Source organism: Bos grunniens, chromosome 25, assembly GCF_055505025.1.
Source record: "Bos grunniens cultivar Pamir isolate PY7600 chromosome 25, Bosgru_T2T1.0, whole genome shotgun sequence".
Classification (NCBI taxonomy): domain Eukaryota; kingdom Metazoa; phylum Chordata; class Mammalia; order Artiodactyla; family Bovidae; genus Bos; species Bos grunniens.
In genome coordinates, this window is record NC_141189.1 from 26,142,588 (window position 1) to 26,157,057 (window position 14,470).

Consider the following 14,470-nt stretch of genomic DNA (forward strand, 5'->3'; position numbering starts at 1 on the left):
AACTGTCTTTTGGGGGGCTGCACTAGGTCTTCATTGCAGCATGTGGTCTTTCTCCAGTTGCAGAGCATGGGCTCTAGAGCACGCGGGTTCAGTAGTTGTGGCACTATCTTCTTAATGGCAGCCAAGAAGGTTTTCCTTCACCTCTGCCTCATCTAAAGCACATCCATTCTGTGGGTCTCTCTCCTTGCACACTAATGGTAAAGAACCTGCCTGCCAATGCAGGAGATGTAAGAGATGCCAGTTTGATCCCTGTGTCGGAAAGATCCCCTGGAGGAGGGCATGGCAACCCACTCCAGTATTCTTGCCTGGAAAATCCCATGGACAGAGGAGCCTGGCAGGCTACGGTCCATAGGGTCACAAAGAGTTGGACACGACTGAGCCACTTAGCACGCACGCAGACGCACTCTCCTAACATCCTTTTCTTTTTCTTTGCAGTATTTGCCACAATTTATACTTAATCTGTTTATTTGTTCCTTACTTTTCCTACTAGAGTGTAAGTTCCATAAGGGCAGGGTCTATGCTTTATTTTGCTCACCACCAGGTCACACCATCACAGTGTCTGGCACACAGTAGACACTGACTATATGCTGGTTGGATAGATGAGTGCACGCTAATGTGCTAAAGGCTCTGAGAAGTCCTGCAATAAAAAACCTTGTTAAACTCTCATTAACCTGCTGTTTCCCTAATCTATTTGATCCTGGACCTCTTTTTTGTGTGTTATGATGAATATGTAAAGTGAAAATGAAAGTCACTCAGTCATGTCCTACTCTTTGGAACCCCATGGACTATATAGTCCATGGAACTCTCCAGGCCAGAATACTGGAGTGGATAGCCATTCCCTTGTCTAGGGGATCTTCCCAACCCAGGGACTGAACCCAGGTCTCCTGCATTGCAGGTGGATTCTTTACTAGTTGAGCCACCAGGGAAGCCCTACGATAAATATAATCTCTATGAATATTCTAAGAAGTATGTTCTCTGGAAAATAGTCTATAGGTGCCTATTTACATACTAGCAGGAAATGCATTCACCATCAGTTAGCTTTCCTTTGTGTAGCAAACCTTTGTGTAAATAGCTACCTGGAACCAGAAACACTAAAGCAAAGTAGTTTTTAGGGACTTCAAATGCCTAACTTGGAGGTGTTAGGGAAATTAAATAAATAGTCTTGTTTAGGCTTCAGAGACAAAGCAAAGCAGGCCTCTGACCTTGCTTCTCACCTGCCTGGACACTGCCCTGACTGGGAGTGACTGCCTGCTGTGAGTGCAAGACTTGCACCACCAAAGATAAGATGGGGGAGGAATCTTGAGATTGTTGACACCCTGGAGGGGCCTGGCCAACCAAGCCCCAGGCTTAGCAACACTCTAAGTTTTACAAGACAAAACAAACAGCATTAACATGAAACCAGGCTTGCAATTTGGTCACAGATTCATGATGAAATCAGTTTGCCTCCTGGGATTATAATCGGGAGCCCCCAAACTGCAATCTTTAAAGCCTCACCCACAGAGTGGACACACTGCTTGGGACCTTTTTCCAGTTGGGACTCCAGATGTGTGTGTCAAGGGACTTCCCAGCATTGTTTGAGTCTGGATGTTGGTCAAAACCCAATTTGGTGATGTATCCTCTGCTTTCTCTTTTCTTTTAATGTTAGTATATTGAAAGTAAGCCAGATAATTCTGTAATAAATATTTGTATTATTTATTTGTATAGAACAAGTGCCTTATTTTGTTAATAAATCCTTTGAACCTGAGACAGAAGTAAAAACTTTTGACAAAACAAGAGAAACCACTGGCTTTGTGGCATACTGAAAAGCAACATTATAACCAGTATTTCTCCACCCTGCTTGTGTGTTAGAACCACTGGGGAAATCCCAATGTTTCAAGAAAAAAAAGTAATAAAATCCCAGTGCTGCACCCAGACCAAGTAAACTAGAATCCTTGGTGTGAGGTTCGGGCATCAGTGTTTTTGTTTTTTTTTTTTCCCCCAACTTCTCAGGGGATTTATAGGGGCAACCAGGTTGAGAACCATTAAAAGGCAATCTAGAAAGAACCCAGGAAGGGTAGACATTTTGTGAGTCTGCAGACTAGCTTCCACTTCTTCCTTAATCTTCTTCCTCCTCTCAAGATGCAAGTTATAGTGAATTTTCTTGTGCTCTGAGTCATCAGTTAATACAAGTTATTTTATTATAACACTATTAAGATTGCTATTATTTCAGAGAGGAGAATGTTAGGACTGAAAAGGTTTTAAAATGTCACTGACTCCATCCCTTGTCTCATGATCCAATGCAAGAAGCAAACTATGAGCCACTGGCCAAATCTGGCCCACCACTTGGTTTTGTAAATAAAGTTTTATTGGTACATGCCCATGCCCATTTGTTTACGGGTTGTCTATGGCTGTGTCCCCACCATGACAGCAGACTTGAGTAACTGTGGCAGAGACCACCCTCCCCACAAAGCCTAAAATAGTGGCTTATCTGGACTTTGACAGAGAAAATTGGCTGATGCCTGCTCTAGTGTAAACCAGAAATGGTCATCACTCCCTCTAAATTGCAAGAAAAGGCTGCTCAAACTTCCAGTGCCATCTGTTTGATGGAATTCACACAGGCAACTAGTTTAATAAGCCACTTTGTGCCTCAGGATCCCTATCTGAAAAATGTGTATAAGTGTCTTTCTTTGAAGTGCTGCCATGGGGCTTCAAGATTACACTCTTGCACATAAGACACCTAAGGAAGAAACTGGCACTCAGCAGAGACCTGCTGCTTGGGGAAGCAGAGCCTGAGGCTGTGCCAGTTTGCGTGGGATTCAGTCCCAGTTTGTTCCACTGGATTCTCATAGCCTCTCAGTTTGCGTGCAAGCTACCTCGGGGCCAGCTCCTGGGGAAGGAAATTCCTGCTTCTTCATCAAGCCATTCCTAAATTGCCCTCGACTGAATCTGAGGCACAAACACTGTGTTTGGTGTCCTAGAAGCTCCTCCACCCCTTCCAGGGACCCCCTCCCTCTGAGGGTGAGACAGCCAAGTCCTCTCAGTAACTGCGTTGTGATGTTGCTGTTCAGCCGCTCAGTCATGTCCGACTCTTTGGGACCCCATGAACTGTAGCACACCAGGCTTCTCTGTCTTTCGCTATCTCCCAGAGTTTGCTCAAACTCATGTCCACTGAGTCAGTGATACCATCCAACCATCTCATCCTCTGTCACTCCCTTCTCTTACCCTCAACCTCTCCCAGCATCAGGGTCTAAGCCAGTGAATCAGCTCTTCACATCAGGTGGCCAAGGTATTGGAGCTTCAGCTTCAGCATCAGTCCTTCTGATGAATATTCAGGGCTGATTTCCTTTAGGATTGACTGGTTTGATCTCCTTGCTGCCCAAGGGACTCTCAAGAGTCTTCTCCAGCACCACAGTTCAAAAGCGTCAATTCTTAAGGAAATTAAATGGACAGTCTTCTTTAAGCTTCAGAAAAAGCAGAGCAGGACTCTGACCTTGCTTCTAACCTGCCTGGGCACTGCCCTGACTGTGACTCTTGTAGGAAGGCAGACCCCTTCCAGGGCCCGAAACTGGGCTCTTGTCTAACACTCGGAAATGAATTGTCCGAGGAGACACATGTGCTGACAAAGCAAGAGATTTTATTGGGAAAGGGCACCGGAGTGGAGAGCAGTAGGGTAAGGGAACCCAGGAGAACTGCTCTGCCCTGTGGCTCGCGGTCTTGGGTTTTATGGTGATGGGATTAGTTTCCGGGTGGTCTTTGGCCAATCATTCTAATTCAGAGTCTTTCCTGGTGGTGCACGCATTGCTCAGCCAAGATGGATGCTAGCGAGAGGGATTCTGGGAAGTGGAAGGACAACCAGTGTCTCCTTTCAACCTTTCCCGAACTCTTCTGGTTGGTGGTGGCTTATTAGTTCCATATTCCTTATCAGGATCTCCTGTCATAAAACAACTCACGCAAATGGTTACTATGATGCCTGGCCAGGGTGGGCGGTTTCAATCAGTGTGCTTCCCCTAACATGACTGCTGTGACTGCAAGAAGATAGGGGACAAATCTTGAAATTGTTGAGCCCCTGCAGGGCCCCTAGTCAACCAAGCCCCAGGCTTAATAGCATTCCAAGTTTTACAAGACAAAACAAACAGTATTACCATGAAACCAGGGCTTCAATTTGCTGACAGATTGATGATGGTATCAGTTTCCATCCTGGGATTATAAGTGAGAACCCCAGAACTGCAATTTTTGAAGTCTCACCCATGGACGCGCAGCCTGGGACCTTTTCTGGGACTCCACATGTGCTGTGTCACGGGACTTCCCAGCGCTGTTTGAGTCTGGATGTTGGTCAAAACCCAACTTGGTGATGTATCCTCTACTGTTTCTATTGAAAATAAGCTAGATAATTCTCTAATAAATATTAGTATTATTTATTTGTATAGAATGAGTGGCTTATTTTGTTAACAAATCCTTTGAACCTGAGATGAAAGTGAAAACTTTCTGCAAAACACACATCTAAGTCCAGATGAATGGACATAGAGGGTTCCGAGGTCATAAGACTCAAGGCCTTGCCTCGGACTTACCATGTGTGCACATGCAAATCTTGGCAAATGGAGATGGATTAGTTAGGTTTTGGGGCCAACGATCGCTGCCTGAAAGAAGCAAAAACTTAGGGAAAGTATTCGGAATATCTCACAGGAAGGAATGAAAAATGGGAGAACCAGGACTTGAAAAGGACAGGAACAGGCTCAGTGAGGTAGACAGGATTCTAAGGATGATCTTCAGTGGATCTTCATCCTTGTATAATCTCCCACCGACCTTTTAAATGTGGGTGGGATCTGTGAATTTGATGAGATAGCACATCGATGCTGACATTAGTTATTTGGCAAAATTGATTTTTGCAGATGTAATTAAGGCTACTAATCTGTACTCTGGGTTCATAAAAAGGGAGATTTTCCAGGTGGGCCTAATCTAATCACATGAGCTCTTTGAAAGCAGAGTTTTCTCTGGCTGGTAGCGGAAATCAGAGAGACTCCCTCCCAGTGCAAGAAATATTTGGAGCACCATTGCTGGCTTCAGAGAAGGAGGGGTGTTCAGAAGTGAGCATGGCCCCGGCTAATGGCCAGCAGGAGGCCAGGGTACAGACACAGGGCACTGGATTATCCCACCCACCTGAATGCGCTTCACCAGGGCCTCCAGAAAAAACCCAGCCCAGCCGGCACCTTGATTTCAACCTTGTGAGACTCTAAGCAGTGAATCCAGCCAAGCCTGCCTGACTCCTCTGATCTGCAGAAACATGAGATAATAAATAGATGTTGATTTGTCTTTGTTTTCTGTTCATAATGATTTTCCTGCCATCTTTGATGTAACTTAAAATTTATATTATTATTACACATTTATCACAGTATTTTAAAACACAGTTTGAAAAAACAGAGTACCAATTTTCTATGCTGCATGACAAATGACCACAATTGTCGTGGCCTAAGTCAAAACAAACGTGTTATCTCACAGCTCCTGTGGTTCAGAAGGCCACACCTGGCTGAGTCTCACCTGGCTGAAGTCAAGGTCCCACCTGAGGCTCAGGCCCTCTTCCAAGCTTTATTGGTTGTTGACAGAGCTTGTAGCTGTAGGTCTGAGGCCCTCAGCTCCTGGAGGCTCCCACTGCTCTCTAACACATGGCCGTCTCCACACATGGCAGCTGGCTTCTTCAGGGTCAACTGGCTAACACCAGTGAGGCTTGAATTTCTTGACCTGTCTCTGACCACTAGACCCAGATTCTAAGGGTTTCTGTAATTAATTCAGACCCACTCAGGATGATATCCCTTTTGATTAACTTAAAGTCAACAGATTTAGGGACCTCAATTATTGATACATTGACAAAATCCTTTCACCTTTGCCATTACAATGGAACTGAATCAGTGATGGCCCAAGTATTCTCAAGGTACACCCACACTCAAGGGGAGGGGGTTGTACCGGGAATGTACACCAGGGGGCGCCAGTGCCAAATTTATTGAGCCTTTGGTATATACCGGGAGCTTCCCTGGGGACTCAGACGGTAAAAGCGGCTGCTTGCAGTGCGGGAGACTGGTGTTCAATCCCTGGGTGGGGAAGATCCCCTGGAGAAGGAAATGACAACCCACTTCAGTACTCTTGCCTGGAAAATTCCATGGGTGGAGGAGCCTCGTAGGCTAAGGTCCATGGGGTCGCAGAGTCGGACACGACTGAGCGACTTCACTTTCACCTTTCCCTTTACTATATACCAGTCTCTCTGCTGCTGCTGCAGCCAAGTCGCTTCAGTCGTGTCCGACTCCGTGCGACCCCACAGACGGCCTCCGACCAGGCTCCTCTGTCCCCGGGATTCTCCAGGCAAGAACACTGGAGTGGGCTGCCATTTCCTTCTCCAATGCATGAAAGTGAAAAGTGAAAGTGAAGTCACTCAGTCGTGTCCGACTCTGTGCGATCCCATCGACTGCAGGCTACCAGGCTCCTCCGCCCATGGGATTTTCCAGGCAAGAGTACTGGAGTGGGGTGCCACTGCCTTCTCCTCTACAAACTGCTTTATTGTACTCATTTAATCCACACATCAGTCCCGTGAAGGAGGGGCTATTTCTGTCCCCATTGTATACCTGAGCAAGACGGGGCACCAAGTGGTTAAGAGACTGGGGTCACACAGATAAGTGAGGGGCAGAGCAAGGGTTCGGGCCCCCATATGGGCCTCTCCTAGTTCTCTCTGTGTCTCTGTTTGTGTCTCTCTATGCTCATATGCATGTCTGTGTGTGTCCTTTTCTTTGTGTGTGTTTCTCCCCCTCTCTCTTTCTTACACTTACACACACACACACACACACACACACACACACACATACCCCACCTCTCCTCAGGCCTTTCCTCCCCCCACCTTTTGGTGAATATTTGCTTTCAGAGAGTAGTTTGGAAGGATGTGAAGGTATGAGGATGTTTAACTAGAAAAAGGGCTAGGGAGCTTGTAAAGCCAGATCTTATCAATTGCTCCCGATTACTGAGCACACACAGTGTTCCAGATGTCGTGCTAAGCTAAGCGCGTTATGTGCATCATTGCAGTCATCCTTCCAGCAAGCCCAGTTGCTAGTATATCCATTTGACTGACAAGGAAAGGGAGGCTCAGAGAGCTTCAGCTGTTTGCCCGCGGTTACACAGTAAGTGACCAGATCAGGATGCCCATGTCACATCAGCCCAACCAGCTGCTAGCTTTCCCCTGCTCCCTACCTCCCTTCCGCTGCCTGCAATCTCTGCTCACCTAGAAGGGGAGCAAGAGGCAACAGAAGGCCCTGCCTCTCCCTCTCTCTCCCTGCCTCCCAGGCCCACAGCTGTCTTGCTCTGTTTTGCATTCATGACAACATCAATCTTGTTCCAACCCCAGAGCCCATGAGCCCCCCCTGGGCTGGCAGTCTCTGAGTCACTGCACACTGGCAGACGATGCTAAACTAATTTCCCGGCATCTTTGGGAGGATTTGGTTTCTGTCTCCCCAGCTAAGAGCCACGCAGACGGTGACAGCAGGCTGGCAGGACCCAGGGGCTCCCTGCCTGGTCTGGGAGAGCCCAGACTGAGATGAGATAAAATCCTGATTAGCAAAGTGGCTGGGACTGAAAAGCGTTAGCCTGAACTGGATTAAGGGATGGGACATTCCGTGCCAAACCGCAGGGATGGTGCTAAGATATCCCTAGAAATCTAAGCAGGTAGAGAAAATTGTCATTTTTTTTTACACTGATTTACAGGGTTCTTTCTATACTGACAGATGATTTAATCTTCATTACAACTTTACGAGGTAGGCATTATTAATTATAGCATTTTACACATGAGGAAACTTAGGCATGGCGCTCTGGTCACTTGCTCAAAGCCACAAACCTGGTAGGTGATGAAGCCAGATTTTTAATCCTGACCACCTGCCTCAATAGATATCATTAGCCTGAGCAGGTGTCCATAGGTCTGGGTCCAACCCTGACGATAGCACCTATAGAAGGAAAAAGAGTAAGCTGAGAAAAAAAGCCACCCTGGTATGTCCCAAAGCCTTTAAGAACTACCCAACAAAAAGACTTTCTATTTCAGACTGTGACTAGGGTTAAAGAGGCTTCAGAATCACAGCAGTTTCCTAAATAGAGATGACAGCTAAAATGTATCTCTCTGGTGAGTCAAGAGGGACTGAGCAACCGCCTGAAGAGCGAATCCATTCTTAGTGGCAGCTCTTTTTCTTCCTCATTTGCTTTCACGCTCTCTGCATCACAAATGGGATACAGATTTTAGGGGCAAGTTCTCTAGGAAAGAAAACTGGTTAAAATGGAAAGGTTTCCCAAAAAAGACATCCCTGATTTAAAGATCCTTTTTCCCTAAGAAAAATAAATGAATAAATCAGTCCAAGAAGAAAAGGTCAGTGACTGTCAACTTCCTCTCTCTGGAACTGGTTTTGAACTGGTCCCCAAGTGGGTAGTGATGCTGGGTTTCAAAGCAGGGCCAGCCATCTTCCTGCTCCCCCTGCAGGGCTCAAGGTGCTACTTTCCACTAGTTAATTCCATCAATAGAGGCAGTATGGGGTGAGGAGGCGGAGCAGGGGAACAAGTTCAAACCCCTGCTTTCCCACTGCCTCTGGCCTTGAGCACTTACCTCCCTAAAATTCAGTTTCCTCGCCTGAAAAAAGGACAGTAATGATGAGTACCTTGCTGACTGTTTGACTGTTCAGAATAGACAGATAGGTAAACATAATGTAGATATAAATGCCCGCTCACCTGAGCTTCCCAGGTGGCTCTGTGATAAAGTATCCTCCTGCAATGCAGGAGTCACAGGTTCGATCCCTGGGTCAGGAAGATCCCATGGAGAAGGAAATGACAACCCACTCCAGTATTCTTGCCTGGAGAATCCCATGGACAGAGGAGCCCGGTGGGGTCACAAAGAGTTGGACACAAATTAGTGACTAAAACAAACAAACAATGTGTAGATAAAGGCACACTGTCAGCCCTCAATCCATGACAGCAGAAGTGACACAGCAGTAATTGTTGCAGTTATCCTGTTGGTTAAGTACACAGACTTTAGAGCCCGTTTGGGTTCAAGCTGTATTGTCCTCCACATTCTTTAGTAAATCCCAAAAACGTCATCTGTAAAGTGGGGATACTAATAATACCCACATATTAATTAGTTAAAATATATAAAGGTTTAGGACACCGGTGCAAACTAAATACTCATAGTATCACTTAAAATCATGGTAGCAGAGAGACTGCATGTCCATTTTAACCCTGAACTTGACTTTGGCAGGTGGATATTAAGATTCTGCCAAATGAATTCATTTTAACCAAAGTCTTATTATAACATAACAATTAATAATAGAGTGGGTATTATATACAATTCAGTGGCATTTAGTATAAAATGGCAAAATTTATGTTATGTGTATTTTGCTGTGCTGAGTTCAGTTGTGTCTGACTCTGTGACCCCATGAACTGCACCCTGCCAGGCTCCTCTGTCCATGGGTTTCCCCAGGCAAGAATACTGGAATGGGTTGCTATTTCCTTCTCCAGGGGATCTTCCTGACCCAGGAATCGAACTCCGGTCTTCTGCATTGCAGGTAGATTCTTTACTGACTGAGCTATAAAGGAAGCACCACTCTCTGTGTTATAGTATTATTTTATTCAAAGAATACTGTTGACCATACAGTGATATTTGAGCAAGTGGAACTGTTCCCACTGCTATGAGAGCAGTTGTCCCAGCCTGAGGTCTTGTGAACATGCCTTACTGACAGCGGGGTCATAAGTAAGAGCAGCCAGGATCCAGGGCCAGCCACAAGAGGCCTGACTGTTTACAGCCCCCTCCAAGCATTGTTGCAATCGTGTTCCACAGCCATAGGAGTAGCCCTTTAGAAGCCACTTAAGTCCATTTTTAAGGGACTTCTCTGTGGTTCACAATGTACCATGAATTTGTAAAGTTAAACACGCCTCCCCCAAAGTATCAGACTGGAAAAGATATAACATGCACCAGTTTGAAATCCAGTTTATTTAAAGCCCAGTTATGTAAAATGACTGAAACAACAACTTTGGAAGAATGCAATTTGTCCCACGTGCCTTCTCTCTGGTTAAGAACTGCCCCGTGGCTTTTAGAGCCGAGGACCCCAGACCTCAGGGGCCTGAAAGTTGACCACTGCAGGCAAAAGCCAGGTGCCCTCCGTTCATCTTACTCGGCCTTACATTTGGGCAAGGTTTCTGCTCAGGGAAGCACTAGTGGTCCGCAAGCCTGGAGCACTCATGTGGTAGAACAGGGGTCCCCGACCTCTGGGATCTCATTCCTGATGGTCTGAGGTGCAGCTGATATAACAACAGTAGAAATAAAGTGCACGAAAAATGTAGTGTGCTTGAATCAGCCTGAAACCAGCCCCCCGACTCTGGGCTGTAGAAAAATTGTCTTCCACGACATCGGTTCCTAATGCCAAAAACGTTGGAGACCGCTGCAATAGCAGGTAGGGACGGAACATACCCCGCGGCCCTCCTGACATTCCCAAAGCCCTGCCGGAGCGCATATAGCCTGCAGCCGTTTTGAATCCGATGGTAGCTTTCAGTGCAAAAGCTGGGCTCTGAGGTGCACACAGGCAAATCTTAGCATCATTTCAATTTTTTAAAGCTTATAGAAAGCAAAGAACTGTATCTGTGATTGTCTGAGATTTTGTTCAGTTTTTATTTTCAGAGCTAATCACAGGATTTATTCCTTCCACGTGGAGAAGGCCAAATCCCAGCTGAGCTGTATTGATCCTTCTCATGCTTCTGGATCACATCCTCTTTGGATAATTGGCATCAGCAAGCTCCATAAATTCCAGCCTCTTTTCCTGGGAGATGGGGGAGCCTGTCTCAGAAATACACAGCAGTAAAAATACTTTCTTGATTCTGTGAGGAATGTAGCCAGGCTTCTGGTTCTCTGTGAGATATAAATGTTAGGCCTCATCAGGCCACCTCACTTCAAACTCTCGTTCTCAGCATTTCTGAGAACAGCAGGGGCCTCCCACGAGCAAAGAAGCTATATTCTTATGTGGAACCCAACATGTCTACAAGTAGAAGTAGCTTGACTTAATAATATTTTAACTGCATCGCTGATAATTCTAACCTGTATATAACCAAGTCTTCCTGGATCAAACTTCTCTTTAATACCACTGTCAGCTACAATGCTTTTATCTAGAAGCATTAAAGCTTGCAGAAAACCCATTTCCACTGACCTAAACAATGTTAAGTGTATAATCTAACATAAAAATATGAAATCACAAACAAGGTAAGAATGCTTATTCTCACTATTTTTATTCAACATTGTATTGGCAGTCCCGGCCATTGCAACAAACACAAGAAAAAGAAATAAAAGCATACAAATTATAAAGTAAGAAGGAAAACTGTCTCTATTTGCAGATGACATGATCATTTACATAGAAAAGCCTAAAGAATCTATGAAACAACTGCTAGAACTAATAAGTGAGTTTATCAAGGCTGCAGAATCCAAGATACATAAAATAATCATATAACAAGATGCCTCAGGAGGGGAGGGGTCCCAGGGGCTCGACAATATCATCAAAGACCCAAGTTCTTTTTTGCATTCCACATTGTCAAATATAACATTGATGTTCATGGTTTCGAGCTGACTGACACAGCTCCAAACGTCGCATCCCCCCAAAGCAATATCCAAAGACCAGAGCAAGAAAAAAACATGGTTCTGCCTTGTGTCTATTTATGAGATGAGAAAACTTTCTCAGAGCCCTGCTGCCCCCATGCTTTCCTTCATTAGCCAGAATGATGTCACATGCCCATTTATGAACCAGTGGCTGGCCATGGAAGCAGAATTACCACGAATGGCTTGAAATATTCAGGGCTCACGCTCCCTATTCAGTGAGATTGAGGAGAGGGACTGTATTCCTTACAGGTCATGGCCACAGGATAGCCAACAAAACCTGAAATTGACTGATGAATAAAAAAGGAAAAGTAGCTATCAGGTAAGGAGCCAACAGTACCTGCAATGATATCCCACACAATTTCCAGGAGTGAAACTGTTGGGCAGCTCCAAGCTGGTCATTTATGAAATTTTAGCTTCTGTGGGCATTGATGTCTGTTTCTTAGGGTGGCCTCCACACCCTTTTTGAATTTCAACCAGCAAAATCTTTCAGCTATATATTCCTAACTGATAAAAAATTCTTCCATTCATAAGTACATTTTTAACTTTTGGAGGCAATTTCCCATCCTTTGTATTATTCTTGCCACACGATCAACCCCAAGAAGCAGCAGTAGATTAAATAATGTCCTGAGACATCACTTTGCAGACAAAGGTATAATCCGCAAAGCTATGGTTTTTCCAGTAGTCATGTATGGATGGGGAGAAGGCAATGGCACCCCACTCCAGTACTCTTGCCTGGAAAATCCCATGGATGGAGGAGCCTGGTAGGCTGCAGTCCATGGGGTCGCTAAGAGTTCGACACGACTGAGCAACTTCACTTTCACTTTTCACTTTCATGCATTGGAGAAGGAAATGGCAACCCACTCCAGTGTTCTTGCCTGGAAAATCCTAGGGAGGGAGAGCCTGGTGAGCTATCGTCTATGGGGTCGCACAGAGTCAGACACAACTGAAGCAACTTAGCAGCAGCAGCAGCAGCATCGAAGCATGTATGGATGTGAGAGTTGGATCATAAAGAAGGATGACTGCTGAGGAACTCATGCTTTTGAACTCTGGTGCTGGAGAAGACTCTTGAGAGTCCCTTGGACTGCAAGGAGATCAAACAGTCAATCCAAAAGGAAATCAACCCTGAATATTCATTGGAAGAACTGATGCTGAAGCTGAAGCTCCAGTACTCTGGCCACCTGATGTGAAGAGCCAACTCACTGGAAAAGACCCTGATGCTGGGAAAGATTGAAGGCAGGAGGAGAAGGGGGCGACAGAGGATAAATTGGTTGGATGGTATCACTGACTCAATGGACCTGAGTTTGAGCAAACTGGCAAATGGTGAAGGAAGGGGAGCCTGGTGCGCTGTAGTCCAGGCGGTCACAAAGAGTCCAATATGACTGAGCGACTGAACAACAACAAAAAGTCACCAGAAACAAAAAACACCATATATTGATGACCTCCGATCCCAGGATCTGCTAGGCACTTTACATGCATTGTCTCATATTTGTCAGCCTCCCTGTCCCTCACCATCTCCTGGAGTTTGCCCAAGTTCATCTAATTTTCACTGGAAAACAGTGAGGTATATTTTATTACTATGCCCATTTTATAAAGGAGGACTTAGACATAGAGAAGTTAGGCAACTTGTCTATAGTCACACAGCTAGTAAATGGCAGAGCCAGGACAGGGGTCTACCTGAGCCCCTAATCCCATCTTCTTTAACTTCTAAATTAGATTTCTTTTTTTCCTTTTTAAATCATCTGGTCCCAAATGCCTATACTCAGCTTGACTCTTTTAGAGAGTAACTCATCCAGTAATCCCCTTGAAGTTTCTACCCATGTCATCACAGATTAGAATAGTGTTGAAAGGCAGAAACTCCAACCCTCACCCCACCATCCTCACAACCTGCAACTCATCCACAGGTCTCCACATATCCTACATGATCTTGGTCCTGTACTATCTGCTTCAACTTGCCTTTCACTCACAAAGAATAAATTCTGGACCTTCTTGACTTCCAACTCTGAGACTAACATTTCTTCTTTCCAGCTGCATGTCACTCCTTGAATCCGATTCTTTTTTTTTTTTTTCCTATTGAAGTATAGTTGACTTGTTGTTCAGTCACCCAGTAGTATCCAACTCTTTGCGACCCCATGGACTGCAATACACCAGGCCTCCCTATCTCTCACCATCTCCTGGAATTTGCACAAGTTCATGTTCATTGCATCGGTGATGCCGTCCAGCCATCTCATCCTCTGATGCCCTCTTCTCCTTCTGCCCTCAATCTTTGCCAGCATCAGGGACTTTTCCAATGAGTCATCTGTTGACATCAGATGACCAAAATACTGGAGCTTCAGCTTCACCATCAGTCCTTCCAGTGAATATTCAGTGTTGATCTCCCTTACGATTGGCTGGTTTGATCTCCTTGCTGTCCAAGGGATTCCCAGGAGTCACCTCCAGCATCACAGTTCAAAGGCATCAATTCTTTGGCGTTCTGCCTTCTTTACAGTCCAGCCCTCAAAACTGTGTATGACCACTGGGAAGACCATAGCCTTGACTATACAGACCTTTGTCAGCAGGGTAATGTTTCTGCTTTTCAACACACTGTCTAGGTTTGTCATTGCTTTCCTGCCAAGAAACAATCACCTTCTGAGTTCATGGCTGCAGTCACTGTCTGCAGTGATTTTGGAGTCCAAGAAGAGGAAATCTGTCACTACTTCCATCTTTTCCCCATCTATTTGCTATGCTATAATGCGGCCAGATGCCATGATCTTAGTTTTTTTAATAGTCTGAAGCTGGCTCTTTCATTCTCCTTCTTGACCCTCATCAAGAGGGTTGACTTACAATGTATTAATTTCTGCTATACAG